The sequence below is a fragment of the Triturus cristatus genome, chromosome 5_1 (assembly GCF_964204655.1).
Source record: "Triturus cristatus chromosome 5_1, aTriCri1.1, whole genome shotgun sequence".
NCBI lineage: Eukaryota > Metazoa > Chordata > Amphibia > Caudata > Salamandridae > Triturus > Triturus cristatus.
This window is the reverse complement of record NC_140587.1, coordinates 487790233-487808855: the sequence shown is the minus strand read 5'-3', so window position 1 is coordinate 487808855 and position 18623 is coordinate 487790233.

Genomic DNA, 18623 nt, shown 5'->3' with positions numbered 1-18623 from the left:
TACTAGAAGCAATAATTTGTGACACAGACCTTTAGTACCACCACTTTGCAAGCCTAGTGCTGATAGGGATTCCAGAACAGCCTGTGAGTTTGCAAAAAAAAAAAAAGGGATAAATCTAACAACAGAAAGGTGAACCTCACCGAGGTTCACCACACCCGGAGTCCTCTGAGAGATGGTACGCTTGTCATGATCACACTAAAATCAAGACTCCAGACAGGTATTAGGTACCTGATACAAGTTCTTCTTGTTTCTTTCAGGAATCATCAGACCAGCAATACAACAGAGGAGGGCGATCTCAACACAGACAAGATTAGTAAGTGAAATCAGAAAGGGATATACGACGTTTGTCTGACGTGATGATAATGAAGGAGGACAAAACTCCTCAATATAAAGCCGAGTTTCAGAAAAAGAAGACAGCGGCTTTGACTGCTAAGTAGGCCACAGATGGTGAGAACCCTCCTTCTGAACAGAAGTTGGACGGTGACTCTCCTCAACAGCGCAGTAGAAGTCACCATAGTATGCCGGAATCTCCAGCAGTTTCTGGTAGCGAAAGTAACTGAAACGTACGTTACAGCTAAAACCGCATACACATGCATAACCCCTCCAGACAGATCTTCAAATTGGTGTGGTCTCCGATTTATTCTCAATTCGTCGGGGCACTAAATAGGGTTGGCCCCAGTACCTCCTTTTCACCCTTGTCATTGAGCCCCTAGCACGGCTCATCTGGTGCGACGCGCATGTTAAGTGCTGGATGTGGGACACACGACATGATGACCGCATTGCACTATATGCCGATGATGTCCTGTTGCGTCAAAATCCACAGAGACTGGCCCACGCTGCCTTCATCTCCTTCATCTTTATGCGGAGACTGTATTGAGTGACAAACTACCATTCTGTTTTGACACTTGCTTTCGTTACCTTGGAATGCACGTCGCACTGCATCCTGAGCTAGCATGGAATCTTAATTTCACCCCACTGATCCAGAAACTGAGGCAAGTCCTCCTGCAGAATGTGGTGGGGAGAATTGCGCTTTATAAAAGGAAGATTCTGCTGAGGTTTTTTATGTCTCTTTTACAATTTCACACAGATTGTGCCCCGACAATGGTTCAGAGAGATGTACTCCTTGGCAAAGTCTTTTCTCTGGCACAAATCCAGGCCTAAATTAAATCTCGCTAAATGTCAACAGGTCCCATATGATGAGGGTTTGGAATGGCTAATCTATACCTCTACTATAATAATAATAATATCTTCTTTATTCGTTTTTTTGCAATTTTAAAAACCATATAAGAACAATTGTTTCGACAATACAATACAAAATAAAAGAAAAAGAAAAAGAGAAAAAAAAAAACCACACTAATCTTAAAAAGGTGTTGGTTAAAACTAATCGAATATCATGTCATATAGCTTTAAACCATAGATTTACATAGTTTCGTTTCGTCAACATAGACTCAGATCAAACTCCAATTTACAGGTTATTCCTATGTTTCACAATACATCTTAGAAAGTTGAGGACATGATAACAGATCAATTCAGAGTCTAACATTTGAAGACGTAGCATCGCCGGGCGACATTGTCTTAATCCCCATCGCTTTAGAACAGGTAGTAACCAAACCTTCCTATGTGGATGATGAAATTTACAAAACAGAATAGTATGTAAATTTGACTGTGTTGATACTTCATCGCAAGGACAAAGAGTGGGAATCGAATCCCAACTATTTCTATCGGGGAAAGAAACTAATCTGTCAGCAACATTCTATGATAGGTGCTAATCTGTAATGTCAAGTATGGTTGAATGGAGTAAGTGATCTGAATCAGATTGGCATGAATGGCCGATGGCTTTGTCGCAACAGAGGTCATCCTCATGGACTCCAGATGCGTTAACGCCAACTTTTTCAGCGTTCTCTTTGGGATTTCAATAATTTTTTTAGGGTCGGAATAATATTTCTCCAAGCCAAGATCCATGAGGAAATTTCTTACATAACATAACCATTTTATTTTTACAGAATGGTCTATGGTCATTGAGCCCGTCAAAATTTCCTGCGAAAAGACATTATTATCGGACGTCCAAATACGTCTCCAGAGCAATAGGGGCTGAATTCTTATCAAATCCTCAAGATAGGGGATTCCAAGCTCCAAATGGAGAGCATATACTGAGGTGCTCGTTGGTACGGCTAAAAGAAATCTCAGGAAGTTATTTTCAGCAACCTGGAGGGCGCTGACCTCTACGGATCCCCATACTCCGGCTCCGTAGAGGGCAATCGCCTGGCATTTAGCTAAGTAGATTTTTAGAAGCTCCACTGGGGGCCTTTTCCCTAGTCTCTGTGAGAAACTTATCAGGGACATTATAGCTCTCTTAAACAGATGACATCTGGCCTCTACTGCTGCTCTCCAGTTGAGCCCGTCGTCAATCATTACCCCCAGATAGCAATACTTCGTAGTCACCTCCAATTTTTGATCTTTGAGAAAGATGTTCTTTACTTGTTTCTTTTTTCGCCCGACTACCATAACAAATGTTTTTTTGACATTGACTTGTAAGTCCAAGCCGCCCATAAAGTCGACATATCTATTTAGGGATTTCTGCAGTTCGCATGGGGTGCGGGCCAAAATGACCGCATCCTCCGCGTAGAGCAAGGCAGGTATCAAACACCGTTTTACCCGAGGTAGGTCCAGAGCCCCCCTCATCATCTCCACCTCCAAACCATTTGTATACAAGGAGAAGAGGAAGGGGGCGAGGACACACCCCTGCCTGACTCCTCGCTCCACTCCGAAAGGCACGGTCAATTCACCCTTCGTACCAAAACGCACCCTTGCAGAGGCCCCAGAATATAACTCTCTCATAAAATCTACGAGAGGGGGGTCCACTCCCATATGTGTCAAGATGTTCCAGAGTTTTATGTGTGAGACACAGTCAAAGGCGGCAGATAAATCTACATACACCATATAAACTGTTTCTTTTTTTGCTTGGCAATATTTTCCCAGGATCAGACTGAGATTAAGGGCCTGCTCCACCGTTCCAAACCCCTCCCGAAATCCAAATTGTAGATCTGAAATAATGTTTCCCTCCTCAGCCCACTGCCGGAGTCGTTCGAGGACAACTCTACCAGCCACTTTACCTAGCGAGTCCAAAAGGGAAATGGGACGATAACAATTAACATCTTGGTGGTCTCCTTTTTTAAAGATTGGGACCATAATTGACTTTGTCCAAGAATCAATCAGGCCCACTTTTGCCGCTGCAGTGCATACTCTTGTTATGATGGGGGTCCAGAGGTCCGGATTAGATTTAAACAGGTCTACTGGGACCCCATCAGGGCCTGGGGCTTTCCCACTTTTACTTGCATTCAAGGCCACTAAAACTTCGGTAATATCGAAGAATAGGGAAATGGGATAATCAACATTTGGGAGAAAATGTTCTGGTCCTTTGCTAACAGTTGCTGTGTTTTTAAAAATTTTAGAGAAGTGTGCCACCCACGTAGCTTCATCAATGGCCACTTCTATCTTAGGGCTGTCTGAAAGACCATAAAAGAAAGCATCATAGTACAATAAAAACATAGCAGTATTAAAACATTACACAGTTGTGATAAAAATATTAACTCAGTCCAACGTCATTGCTTGATATGGTTTTAAGAAGACGTGAGCGTGTAAACCACATAGACGTTGAAAACTTGGCAACAGCAAAGGCAATTGGGGGCGAGATGTCAGATTTAAGTATTCTAAAAGCTGGGAGGTGTTGTTTGAAACCCATGTTTCTAAGTAATGGGCAGAGCCAATACTTCCTTGCTCTGCTGTACACCGGACAGAAGAATAAAACATGCAGGTCTGTCTCTTGTGTCTGCTTGCAAAGGGGGCAAAGGGCCATGTGTGCTGAGTGAGACCACAGGGCAGTGTATGCCCTCAGAGGGAGAGTGTTATAGCGCCATTGCATGTAAAGCTTTCTTGTGAGAGTGGGACCCATATCATTATAAGTTGACTCTAAGTGGTAAAAATCTTTAAAAGCCAAGAAGTGGGCAATATGGGAGCCCTCCCTCGCTGTCCTTATAGCACCTTGTAAGTGGTGTTCACGAAATACCTTTGTGATAAGTTTGCGGGAATCCCTGGTGCATGTAACCTCTGGATCATACCACAAGTCAGGTCTACCCAGTGTCTCACAGGTAAGCTTTATGTAACTTAACCATGGTATTTGTATGTTGTTACGGAGGCGCAAAATCTCTTGCAGCTCTGCTCTATATTTGGAAAGTTCTGGGGACGACCATATTTTACACCATAGGGTTAGGGGTTTTAAGGCCAACTCCTCTGAAAGCGGTCTTAAGCCCAGATCTAATCTGAGTGGCAGAAGAGGAGTACTGGCCGGTAAAGCTGTCAGCTGCCTGAGAAAAGTGTTCTCTGTTACCTGAAGCTTCTGCACAGGCGTATGTCCCCAGATTTCTGCACCATAAGTAATGGCCCCCCGGGCCTGGACCTTATATATTTGTATACGTGGGCCTATGGGTCTGTATGTAAGGCCCTTTGTCATCCTGGCAATGCCACCCACAGACTGGGTCAGTTTCATATTCGCTCTTAGTTTGTGTGGCTCCCAGGTCATGCGTTCGTTAATAACTATACCCAGATATTCAAAGGTAAAAACCCTCTCCAGCCTAGAGGATCGTATACTGGGCGACGATCGTGTGGTCGGGGGTGGGTTGAAGATCATAAATTTAGTTTTAGCAGCATTGATCTCCAACCCACGCTCCTCGCAGAAGCCTACAAAGCCATTCAAAACCCGTTGGAGTCCCATGGGGGATTTGGAGAGCAGCAGGGTATCATCCGCAAACATAATTGCGGGAACCCTGCTGCCGTCCAACTTAGGGGCATCAATATCGTTCAGGGTGCAAAGGTGATCTACGACCCCGTTAACGAATAGACAAAAGAGAGTCGGGCGAGAACACAACCCTGCCTAACCCCCCTATCGACCGGGAAAGCATCAGACAGTGTTCCATCCCTTCCACATCTTACTCTTGCATAATTCCCCTGATGCAACCTTCTCAAAATTGAGAGAATATCCCCGGGGACCCCCATCTTTGTTACCGACCATAACTTATCTCTGGGTACCAGATCGAAGGCGGCACGAAGGTCTACAAAGACTGTGTAAAGACTGCCGCCCTCAATCAGCACCGTCTTCCAATACAAAAGGTTTAAACGGAAGATTTGGTCGGTGGTGAAGATGCCACGCTGGAAACCCGCTTGGTAAGGGCTCATAATCGCCATTTCTTCGATCCAGTCCTGGAGGCGATTTAAAATGATTTTGCCGCTGCAGTGCATACTCTTGTTATGATGGGGGTCCAGAGGTCCGGATTAGATTTAAACAGGTCTACTGGGACCCCATCAGGGCCTGGGGCTTTCCCACTTTTACTTGCATTCAAGGCCACTAAAACTTCGGTAATATCGAAGAATAGGGAAATGGGATAATCAACATTTGGGAGAAAATGTTCTGGTCCTTTGCTAACAGTTGCTGTGTTTTTAAAAATTTTAGAGAAGTGTGCCACCCACGTAGCTTCATCAATGGCCACTTCTATTTTAGGGCTGTCTGAATCCAAGAGATATGGTGTTTTGACAGTACGCCAAAAAGCCAGACTATTCTTTTATACAGCACTGGAGTGTAAATCGTCCCATAATTTCTTTTTTAATTCAATGATTCTTTGCTTTCGTGCAGAAAGATATTGGCACCTCTACTATTTAGCGTCCCAGGTCCTAGTTATAAATGACTGGTTCAATGGGGGGTGGTCGAATCCAGCATACAGATTGGAGCTGACCTCATTGAGATTTGAGGTTATGCTGAGGTGCTTTATGACGCACAAATCCCTAGGGACCTAACCGAAGTGACCCAAATGGCTTTTCTCAGCTGGCATTCTGTGCTTTGTTATCCAGTTTGGGACTCCAAACTTACTCTGCAGATCTCTTTTTGGAGGGGGAGAAGGCTTCATGAAACGGTTGACCTGGAGGGATTTACTCACTGAGACACAAAAGGCATTTCCCTGCTGGGGGATGTTTGGTCTGGCGCCCGAATCCACTCTTTTCAAGAGCTCCAATCGACCTATGCCCTATTACGTACGCAATTCCATAAATATCTTCAACTGAGGCATGCTTTGAGGGCACATAATTACCTGGGTAGACACTTCCTGAATTCAATCCCCTAGAGGCTAAACTCTTGATGGGTGCAATATCAAAAGGGGGAATTTCCTAGTTTCACCGCTCTCTGACTATTAACGACACAACTGACAGCTAGAGCATTATGATTGGTGAGATGCCAAGATGGCCCCCTGCATTATCACAATTTCTTCTGAACTGCGGCAGGTGCAAGTGTACTACCTCCACTGTGCTTACCTCACCCTCAGCCTTCTCCACAAGGCACACCTCCTCCCTGGCCCCACATGCTTTAGATGTCCATATGCTCCTGAGGATTTCTATTGTCTGGACATGTCCTATTATTGTGAACTACTGGTGTGAAGTGACTAAAACATTATCAGAGGTACTGGGATGGGAAGTAGAACACTCACCAAAATCCCTCCTCATGGGAATCTTTGAGGTGATGGAGGGCACCAGGGCTGACCAGGCACTGCTTGGAGTGTACACCATAGTGGCTAAACGGGACATAGCCAGTAGATAGAAATCTCCACACCCGCCCTTGTTGTCTCAAGGGTGTTGCAGAGTGAACTGGTGTGTTCAACAGGAACAACTGGTATACAAAGCCAGGGGCTGCACCCAAAAAATATGAAGGTTTCAAGTGAATGGAAGGACCATTTTGGGTTTGGCTCGCTATTATAAATGCATAGCGGATGTAACTCAACGGTATTATTCATGTGGACGCAATGCTGTTGAATGTAAGAAATGCTAACACAATTTCCTATCATGATGACCAGAAATGGCTGGATGTGATATGGATATCTTTGTTACTAAAAATCAATAAAGCTGTTTGTAAAAAAAAAAGAATATACAGTCCACTGCCAACAGGTACCAAAGATGTGGGAAGTGACATGCAGATATTTAGGTCTCGACTACTAGATGGAGCATGCACCATCTGTTGTGAGATGTTTTGTTAGCGTTCAGTGGACTTAGAGCACTCCCATTGCTTTACCATTGCTTGGCTTTATTGTCACTCTCATTTGCTTGCTTTATATTCATTATTATATGTGAGCTTTCCTTCGACTTCTTGTGTTTTTGTCCCTCTCTTGGGGTACTGACACAGTATTGCATCATTCTACTTCTCTCTTCTTCAGGTGCTACTTCCATCTTTCAGTAGTGGCTCGTAGGGGGAGTGCTGCGGGGCGGTGAGGCGGGGCGGGGCAGGAGAGGGGCAGGGTGGGGGCTAGTAAACTCCGGCAAATGGCCGACCGGAGATAAGTACATAAATAAATAAATAAAATGAATTACATTGCTCGAGCTGCAACGCAAATGGCGTTGCAGCGCGCCCAACGTAATTAGTTTTATTTATTTATTTATGTCCTTACCTCCGGCCGGCCGTATGCTGGAGTTTACTACTCCCCACCCTGCCCCTCCCCCACCCCGCCCCACCGCCCTGCAGCGCTATCACTATGGGCCGCTACTGCCATCTTTTTTGTTTAAGCACTCTATGAGAGTGCAAAGTTTTGCAGTAGTTTCCCGTCCTCCATGCTGCTCTCTATCAGACATGTGCTTCTCCCTCTTTGGTTCTCCATAATGAGCTTGCTTGTGTGCTTCTCCTCCTCACCTACACATTGCTCTTTCTCTCACTCTCTCACTTTCATTTGCTTTGCTCCTCAACCCCTCCATGCTCCACGCTGCTCTCTCACTTTCCTTTTTGCTTCTTAGCACCCTCCATGTTGCTTCGCCCTACTGCTCCCTCCTTGTTGCCTCCGAACCCCTGAGTTGCTTTAGCTCCTTACGGACCCCATGATGTTGCTGGACACTGGGGGAAAAAAGCATCTGCACCATTTAAAAGGGTTTGACATCAAAGAGAGATACTTGAAATACCACGTTGAGATATACATTGTGATAGAAATGATTATATGCGCATTGTATTAAGAATGTAATTTGAAAAGGGGAATTTCCGAAATTACGTTGATTGTAAAGCAAGTTAGACTTTACTGCTAAAAGATATTGTATCACTGTCCCAAAATTGATAATAATAATAAAAAGATTTAAACATTAAAGGGTTTGACAAAACTAATATGTCCAAAAGGTGAACAACAACAACAGAGTTAAAGACCGGTTTCAGGGTATGTCACCCTTCTTCAGCCAGACTAGCTTGAATCCAGTGGCACAGTGAGCAAGGGACCCACTTCTGGGCATCCCCATCCAACTTAGGGCAAAGAGTGTTGCCAGGTATGCCTAGACGTAGGTCTCAGGCTCACTGTGCCACTGGATTCAAGCTATCCCGGCTGAAGAAGGGTGAAACCCCGAAACCGGTCCTAGGATGCTTGTTTCCGGTCCAGGGTGGACCTGGTTTGGCAGTTCAGGCTGGACTGTTCCCATGAGGCACAGAGTTAAGACTGATTTGCATATGGCCAGATATAAACTGGGGTGGCATGGTGAGCAAAAGAATGATGGATTTATCCCAGATCTCTTGACTGGGGGAAAATGTTTGATTTGTTATGCATTTCGTCCATCAATTGTGTGTCTTTTGCTTTCTCTCCCTAAGTGCGCCGGGTATGCCTAGACATAGGTCCCGGGCTCACTGTGCCACTGGATTCAAGCTATCCTGGCTGAAGAGGGGTGAAACCCCGAAACCAGTCCTAGGATGCGTGTTTCCGGTCCAGGAAATACCTGGCTTGGCAGTTCGGGCTGGACTGTTCCCATGAGGCACAGGGTCAAGACTGATTTGCATATGGCCAGGTCTAAACTGGGGTGGCATGGTGAGCAAAAGAATGATGGATTTAACCCAGATCTCTTGACTGGGGGAGAATGTTTTGATTTGTTTTGTATTCCGTCCATCAATTGTGTGTCATTTGCTTTCTCGCCCTAAGTGCGCCGGATATGCCTAGACGTAGGTCCCGGGCTCACTGTGCCACTGGATTCAAGCTATCCTGGCTGAAGAGGGGTGAAACCCCGAAACCGGTCCTAGGATGCTTGTTTCCGGTCCAGGGAATACCTGGCTTGGCAGTTCGGGCTGGACTGTTCCCATGAGGCACAGGGTCAAGACTGATTTGCATATGGCCAGGTCTAAGCTGGGGTGGCATGGTGAGCAAAAGAATAATGGATTTAACCCAGATCTCGTGACTGGGGGAGAATGTTTTGATTTGTTTTGTATTCCGTCCATCAATTGTGTGTCATTTGCTTTCTCGCCCTAAGTGCGCCGGATATGCCTAGACGTAGGTCCCGGGCTCACTGTGCCACTGGATTTAAGCTATCCTGGCTGAAGAGGGGTGAAACCCCGAAACCAGTCCTAGGATGCATATTTCCGGTCCAGGGAGGACCTGGCTTGGCAGTTCAGGCTGCACAGTTCCCATGAGGCACAGGGCCAAGACTGATTTGCATATGGCCAAGTCTAACCTGGGGTGGCATGGTGAGCAAAAGATTGATGGATTTAACACAGATCTCTTGACTGGGGGAGAATGTTTTGATTTGTTCATGTGGACGCACTGGTGTTCAACAGGAACAATTGGTATACAAAGCCTGGGGCTCCCCCCAAAAATATGAAGGTTTCAAGCGAATGGAAGGACCATTTTGGGTTTGGCTCACTATTGTAAATGCATAGCGGATGTAACTCAACGGTATTATTCATGTGGACGCAATGCTGTTGAATGTAAGAAATGCTAACACAATTTCCTATGATGATGACTAGAAATGGCTGGATGTGATATGGATATCTTTGTTACTAAAAATCAATAAAGTTGTTTATAAAAAAAAAAGAATATACAGTCCACTGCCAACAGGTACCAAAGATGTGGAAAGTGACATGCAGATATTTAGGTCTCGACTACTAGATGGAGCATGCACCATCTGTTGTGAGATGTTTTGTTAGCTTTCAGTGGACTTAGAGCACTCCCATTGCTTACCATTGCTTGGCTTTTTTGTCTCTCTCATTTGCTTTCTTTATATTCATTATTATATGTGAGCTTTCCTTCGACTTCTTGTGTTTTTGTCCCTCTCTTGGGGTCCTGACACAGTATTGCATCATTCTACTTCTCTCTTCTTCAGGTGCTACTTCCATCTTTCAGTAGCGGCTCGTAGTGGGAGTGCTGCGGGGCGGTGAGGCGGGGCGGGGCAGGGTGGGGGGTAGTAAACTCCGGCATAAGGCCGACCGGAGGTAAGTACATCAATAAATGAATAAATAAAATGAATTACATTGCTTGCGCTGCAACGCTGATGGCATTGCAGCGCGCACAACGTAATTAGTTTTATTTATTTATTTATGTCCTTACCTCCGGCCAGCCGTATGCTGGAGTTTACTACCCCCCACCCTGCCCCTCCCCTGCCCTGCCCCGCAGCACTCCCACTACGAGCTGCTACTGCCATCTCTTTTGGTTAAGCACTCTATGAGAGTGCAAAGTTTTGCAGTAGTTTCCCGTCCTCCATGCTGCTCTCTCAGACATGTGCTTCTCCCTCTTTGGTTCTCCATAATGAGCTTGCTTGTGTGCTTCTCCTCCTCACCTACACATTGCTCTTTCTCTCACTCTCTCACTTTCATTTGCTTTGCTCCTCAACCCCTCCATGCTCCACGCTGCTCTCTCACTTTCCTTTTTGCTTCTTAGCACCCTCCATGTTGCTTCCCCCACTGCTCCCTCCTTGTTGCCTCCGAACCCCTGAGTTGCTTTAGCTCCTTGCGGACCCCATGATGTTGTTGCACACTGGAGAAAAAAAGCATCTGCACTATTTAAAAGGGCTTGACATCAAAGAGAGAGACTTGAGATACCACGTTGAGATATACATTGTGATAGAAATGATTATATGCGCATTGTATTAAGAATGTAATTCGAAAAGGGGAATTTCCGAAATTACGTTGATTGTAAAGCAAGTTAGACTTTACTGCTAAAAGATATTGTATCACTGTCCCAATAATGATAATAATAATAAAAAGATTTAAACATAAAAGGGTTTGACAAAACTAATATGTCCAAAAGGTGAACACCAACAACAGAGTTAAAGTAAATAGAAAATTTTAAAAATGTATTTAAATTGAAAAGAAATGTGTGAAAACATTTTATTTTAAACATAATGTGGATTAATTGTATATATTTATTTACATGTGGAATTAAAGAAAAAAATGCTACATCATTTTTAACTTCATTTTTTATTAAATATTTAATTATGTAAATATATAAAATCTATTTTTTTTAAAGTTTAAATTAAAAAATAAATTCCCACCTAAAGTAAAAAGTTACGTCTTTAATACGCATTAATGCTTATTAAAAGTGGGTATATAACTAATTCAAAGTAACTTCATTATATTTTAAAAACATTTATTGTTACCTTAGTTTTTAAAGTAAAAAAGGCCTTTAAGGTATGTTATACTCAAATAACAAATGTGTACTCTTTTTGAATATGTTTAACATTGAATTATAGTTATACATATTTGTAATCTATTAATATTTTAAATAATTTAATTTCTATGGGATTTAAATTTAAGTCCCTAACTCAATTATTTTTTTTACCTCAGCGTATTGTAGTATCAGTGGTTGGCCGTTAGTGGTGCTGGACTTACTTCAGGTCTGAGCTGAAGTGATTTACTACTGTTTTAGATACCATTTTGGCTTTTGTAACTTTAGAAGTGCAGTTTGTGAATCACTATGTGCTTAATTTTTGTGGGTGGGTGGAAGTCCCTCCCTGAACCCTTTTCTGACTCTCCCTAAGCCCCTGCTTACTCCTTCCTTATCCCCTCACCTTTGATGATAAGTATATCCAATTTCCAGCCACTCCTGACTGTGTCTCCCATATTTACTACTAAAATGTATACCTCAGCAGTCAGGAGAAGTCCTTTGCACAGAAAAAGATAGGAGGGGCAGAGGCGGAACCTTCGCACAGAGGTTTGTGAATAGCATTTTGCAGCATGCTTGTAGTAAATTTGTAGCACTACAAAACGTAACATAATGTAAATAGGCCCCAATACATCTGGAAAAACCATGACTCAGAGAGAACATAGAGTAAGCAAATTTGGTTTGTGACTTAAGGCCTTTGCAACAGGACAGCCATTACAGAAGCCTAGTCGGGTTGGACAGCTCAAGGCCTAAATTCGTTTATTTGAGAGGTGTGGGAATTCAAAGCAGACAGTTCGTAGGCTGTGCAAAAGAGTTCACAGAACACAGTTGAAAGCTTGCAAAAGGGAGTTCGCGGTCTCAGGACTGGAAGCCACTAGCTAAGAGGAAACTGCCAACATGCGAGGTAAATGTGAGAATACAGTAAAGGTGCGGTTAGTGGGGCCAGGCAGGTGCAGACTGCCTGCCCGTCGGTAGAAAGCCAACAAGCTGTTGCTAGTTGCTGTGCATTTCATGTGGACCAGCCACTGCGCATCGCCAATCCTTGCACGAGCCAACAGCCGCCATCCTTCGAGTCTTCCTACCCCTACAGAGTCCGGTGAGTCCTGACAATAGATGCACCTTTGAGCAAGCTTGTCTTGAGTACTGTACTACTTAAGTAGGCATGGACGTTTCCTTTTGAGAATAAGGTATCCTCCTAGCTGATATGCATCGCCTTTGCATTACTTTCTCTACGTCACCTCTTCATTTTGCCCTTGCTTTGCTACTTTTTAAGTAGATGTTGCTATTATGGGGTCCCAGACTTTGGGAATTCTCAAATTCGCCCCTTGTTATTAAAAGTTTAAGCAAGTTATATGACTCGTGCAGAGTGCAGACATAACATTCCACAAACTGAAGTAGAGCCACTTCTGTACGATGTTTCCGTAGGGTTTTGAGAATTGAAAATGTGCAAAAATAAGTTTGTACGTCTGCCCCAAAGTCCTCCTTTGTGGCCTGGTAAAACGCACCTCTTTTCCTTTTGTATTCCTTCCTCAAAGTTTGTTTAAGCCACTAGTGGGTGTGGCTGTATTATTTTTCTACGTATCACTTCGTGGTACTTTTCTGTTTGACATGACTGTCAAGCAATAAATACATGAATGAGCAACCAGTTGTCAGGCATTGTTTTATGGAACTGTTAAAACCTTACGTCTCATTTTTATCTTCCTTCATACCTAAAATATTTTAACGACGTTTATAGGGCGCTATGCTATTTTTAGAAACACTAGTAACTGTATTATAGAAAATAAAGTTCTTAATAATTGTTGGCTATTGCAACTATGTGAAATTATACCACACGGTTCCATACATGTAATGATGTTAATTAATTGAACATGACTATTCCATACATGTAATGATTTTAATTAATTGAACATGACTTTTAAAAAATTAGTTTTTTTTTTGTTTTTTTTTTAATAGTGCCTGGACGAGGGCGAGCCTTTCACCACTGCCATACTTCCGCAGGAATGCTCCTCAGCTGTGGACACAAACACATAAAGAACTCAGGCTGAAGCGGGCTCGTCATCTGCGGCACACCCAAAGAGAGGAGTTAAACAGCTAGACAATACCCCCACGACATAAACCGGAAGTCACCACTCCAATCGACAGCCTCACACTGGGGAGCACCTGGACGTTTGTAAAGTAGTGTCTGCCACTGGGATTCATATAACATGCTTGGCAGTTACCAAGGAGACGAAAACCAGTAAATAATCTGACAAATTCTTTCCATTCCAAAGGTCAGCCACGAGTGTTGGCTGATAGACTTAGTTCTGTTCCTTTCTGTGACGCATGGACCAAGCACAGATTGATTGCATTTAGTTGGTCTCCGTTCGCTGATTGTGCCTAGAATGAAGTGCTATTTTGATTCTTTTTAAAGCAGCACAATTCCTTTAAGGAACACGTGCTGACTTACAAAAAGTTTTCCCATTTGGGAATACAAACACAAGGAGGGTGGTCTGCTGTTCCTTGCAGTCCATCATCCTGCGTTTGTAGTCAATCAAAGGGGGTTGCAAATAGGCATCTGCATAATTAATATTAATTAGGCAGGTCCTTCTGAGAACCCTGCCACTGGAGACTTTGTGACTCAACTTACTTGTACATAAATTGCACCTCAAAATGACAAACCGATCAAAAATAGTTGATGCACAATTGCTACCACTATTTGCGGCCTGTCTTATTCTACATAAGAATTTTGGAGCGAGGTTTACTTTCTGTAGTTTCCCATCCATACCCTCCCATACACTCCTCAGCAACAAATAAGTGGCTTGTTAGCATCTAAGGGTGGAACACCGGTTCATCCTATGATGTCATCGGGTGAGTGCTCCCACTTTCACGACACCTGACATTTTAGTGAATCCACATCTACCGAAAATGCTGTGTGAAACAATGCTTCAAGTACTATTAATGCCCCGATTACTTACCGGTAATCTTCATTACTCCGAGTCCTAGTCTTCCTCGCCACAGTATTCACAAATGAGCCTCAGGCTCCACACAGAACTCCAAGTAAAATTAAAAGAGCAGCGCTCTAGTCTCCCCTCCCTCCTCCAATATGGCCCCCAGTGTCTTCAGCCAATCCCATAAAGGGATACAGAATCAACATCACGACCTGATACACAAAGCCGCAGACATGAAGCCACCACCAGGGCCGGGAGGGAAGGGAAACTATACTGTGGCGAGGAAGACTAGGACTCGGAGTAATGAAGATTACCGGTAAGTAATCGGGGCATTACCTCCTCGTCCAGTCTTCCTCGCCACAGTATTCACAAATGAGCCGATACCAAAGCAATCAGCTTCATGTAAGGAAAAGACCACATCAAAGTGCAGTGAAAAACAATATTTAATATACAGAGGTACAGCAATCAAAGACAACCTCTCAAGGCATCCCCGCAGTCAACACAGAAGATGCAAACGAAACAGAACCCCCACCCCCAACCTGGAGGCGGTAATGGGACATGAATGTATGAGGCGAAGACCAAGTAGCAGCCCGGCAAACATCCTCCATGGACACCCCTTTGAAGGAGGCCCAAGACACAGCAACAGAGCGGGTGGAACGCCCTTGAACAGTAAGGGAGGGAACTTCAGAAACCGAAGCATACGCCAACAAAATGGCCTCCTTAATCCAGCGACTGATCGTCGAGAGGGAGGGTTTCAGTCCCTGACGTGACAAACCATAATTGACAAACAAGTTGTCCACTTTGCAAAATGAAGACGTGCGCGACAAATATATCAATAAAGCACGCCGAACATCTAATAGGTGCAACAGGGATTCCTCATCCGAGGAAGGATCAGGACAAAGACATGGAAGCACCACCTCAGAAGACCTGTGAAAATAAGAATCCACTTTCGGAATGAACGTAGGATGAGGGCGCAACACCACCCTGTCCGACAAAACCAACAAAAAGGGAGCAGAACGAAGGAATGCACCCAACTCACCCATACGTCTGGCAGAAGCAATCGCCACAAGAAACACCACCTTGAGTGTTAAAAACTTCAACTCCACCGACTCCAAAGGCTCGAATGGAGCCAACTGCAAGGAGCGCAAAACCAAAGGCAGGTCCCAAGGTGGAGGACACAGAATAGGACGGGGGCGTTGGAAAGAGAGAGACTTAAAAAGTCTAGCAACCAATGGTGAAATAGAAATCAAAGGGAGGACATGGAACGCCTGAATCGCAGCCCACTGAGCCCGAAGAGTCGAAATGGCCAAGCCCAGCACAAAACCATCATTCAAAAAATCCAAAATGCGAGCCGGATCCAAAGAAGCCACCGACAGATCGCGACACAGACACCAAGAAACAAATTTATCCCAGTGTTTAGCATAGGATTTAAGAGTAGAAGGTCTCCTGGATTGCTGAATGACCCCAGCCACAGCCAATGAACAGCCAGTTCGCATCAACGAATCCCTCTCAAGAGCCAGGCCCGCAGACCCAAGGAACGGAACACAGGCAGAGGAAGAGGAGGACCCAACAGAGGATAAGGACTGAATGGCAAGGCCCACCCCGGAGACACAGCCAATTCCAACATCAGGGGATACCAAGGGCGACGCATCCAACCCGGAGCAATGAGAAGCACAAAGGATCCCTCCCTCTTGATCTTCTGCAAGACCGCCGGAATCAGGGGAACAGGAGGAAAGGCATACAATAGACCCTTCGGCCAAGGGAACGACAGGGCATCCACCCTCCATGCATCCCGGCAAGGCATAATTGTGCAATAGCAACGGATCTTGAAATTGTCCTGGGAAGCAAAGAGGTCGACAATCGGACAACCAAACATCCGCCGCAACCTCCTGAAAATCACATGTGTCAGGGACAAAGAGCCCATGGAGGGAAACACCCGGCTCAGACAATCCGCCACAGTGTTCTCCGCGCCCGGAAGATAAATGGCAGATAGGGACTCCAGATTCAACTCCGCCCAACAACAAATCCGACGGCTGAGGCAACTGAGGGATTGAACTTTGCACCCTCCCTGATGGTTTACATATGACATCACAACCTGATTGTCCGTTCGAACTTGCACATGGTGACCCTGAACCAGATTCGAGAAATCCAACAAACCCAGAAGGACGGCTTTCAGCTCCTTGTAGTTGGAGGAACATGACAACACCGACTGAGGCCAAACCCCCTGAGTCGTTGAATCCCCCAGAGTAGCACCCCACCCCAGCAGGCTGGCATCGGTAGTGACCACGCGGGTGGGGACAATCAGAAATGGGCGGCCTCTGGACAGATGACCTTCGTCCAACCACCAACTCAGGACCACCCGAACCTCTTCCGACAGAGGAATCAAAACAGTCATATCTAGGGAACAGGGGTCCCAATGCGACAAAATGTGCGATACCACCGGGTACATGTGTAGTCGAGCCCACGGCACCGTCAACAACGATGCCGACATCAGACCCTGAACCCTTAGCCATAGGCTCACAGGAAGAGAATGTCCCACCAACAGGGCACGAACAGCAGACATCAGGGACAGAATCCTGGGAGGAGGAAGGAACACCATACCCAACTGAGTCCTGAACAGAGCCCCAATGAAAGTCAATTCCTGTGCAGGAACCAGGGAGGACTTCGGTACATTCACTAGGAACCCATGACGTTCCAGGACATGGCACACCCTCTTGACATGCAACTCCGCCTTGGGAAGAGAAGAAGCAGAAATTAAAATGTCGTCCAGCTAAGGAAACACACTAATGCCCTCCCCATGCAAAAGGCCAATAAGAGGAGCCAGAACCTTAGTAAAGACCCTGGGAGCAGAGCAGAGTCCAAATGGCATTACCTGGAATTGGTAATGCTGACCCATCACGCAAAACCGGAGAAACTTCTGAGAATCCGGATGAACAGGGACATGTAGATAAGCATCCCTCAAGTCTATCGACGCAAGGAAGTCGCCCTGAGATATCAGAGGAAGGATCAACTGAAGGGAAACCATCTTGAACTTTCGGTGAGGGATGTAAGTATTCACCCACTTCAGGTCCATCACAGGGTGAAGATCTCCAGTGCGCTTCGACACCAGGAATAGGATGGAATACACACCCAACCCCAACTGATCGATGGGAACGGGAATCACCGCACCCTTTACCACCAGGGAGTCGATGCCTTCCAAAAGCGCCAATCTCCTTACAGGATCTCTGGGACAAGGAGTAGCCCTGAAATAGTCTGGGGGAGTTCGGATAAATCCAATCCGCAAACCCTCTGAAACCACCTGCAGCACCCATTTGTCCGATACAGACAGTCTCCAAGATTCCAGGAAGAAACTGAGGCGACCCCCAACCGGACCCATACCAGGAGCGATCCAGTCACGACTTCGGTGCAGGAGTGGAGGAGGAAGAGGAACCGGAGAACCGGGTTTTTCCAAAGGAAGGAGCACCCCGGCCACGCCCCCTCCCACGAAAGGGCTGATCAGCTCGACCCCTCCGAGAAGGGCCAAAAGCCCTCTGAGAACCAAAGGAACGGAAGTGACCCGCCCTCTCAGGAGCCAGTAGCTTACGGTCCTCCGCCGTCTTCTTAACCATGTCATCCACCAGTGACCCAAAAAGTTTAACCCCAGAAAAAGGAATCTTCATCAGGAGATTTTTCTGCGCAGCATCAGCCTTCCACGAACGAAGCCACAACTGTCGCCTCGCAGCCACCGAAGACCCAGCTGCGGAAGCCGCAGCACCTAAAGAGTCAAAGGAGACATCCGAAAGCAACCGAACTTGTTGCTCCATCATCGCCAGGGTAGAAGAAACATCCTCCCCCTGGTCCATCAATTCAGACAGAGACTGAAAATCCTTAAGCAAGGATTGTATAGCGTAAGACGCATAGGCAGCCGCCCTGATAGAGAAATTTGCAGCTGCAAAAGTGCGTTTCACCGCACCATCCACTTTACGGTCAACCGGGTCAGCAGGAGAAGAATCCTCAGACACTACAGTTCCATGAGACACCATGCTGGCCAACAACGAATCAACCTTCACCGAAGAAGGGAATTTCACATCAAAGTCCTGTAGCGGGTACCTTTTACTCAAAAAGCGTGGAAAGGAACCTTTGTCCACATCTTTCCATTCATTCTTCAGGACCTTCAAGACCGAAGAGTGTAAAGGCAAAGAATCAGGCTCAGGACGCTGGTATTGTGCAAAGAGATCGTCTTCCAGAGGAACAACAGAAGCAGGAAACACCAAGTTCGCTCTAATGTGAC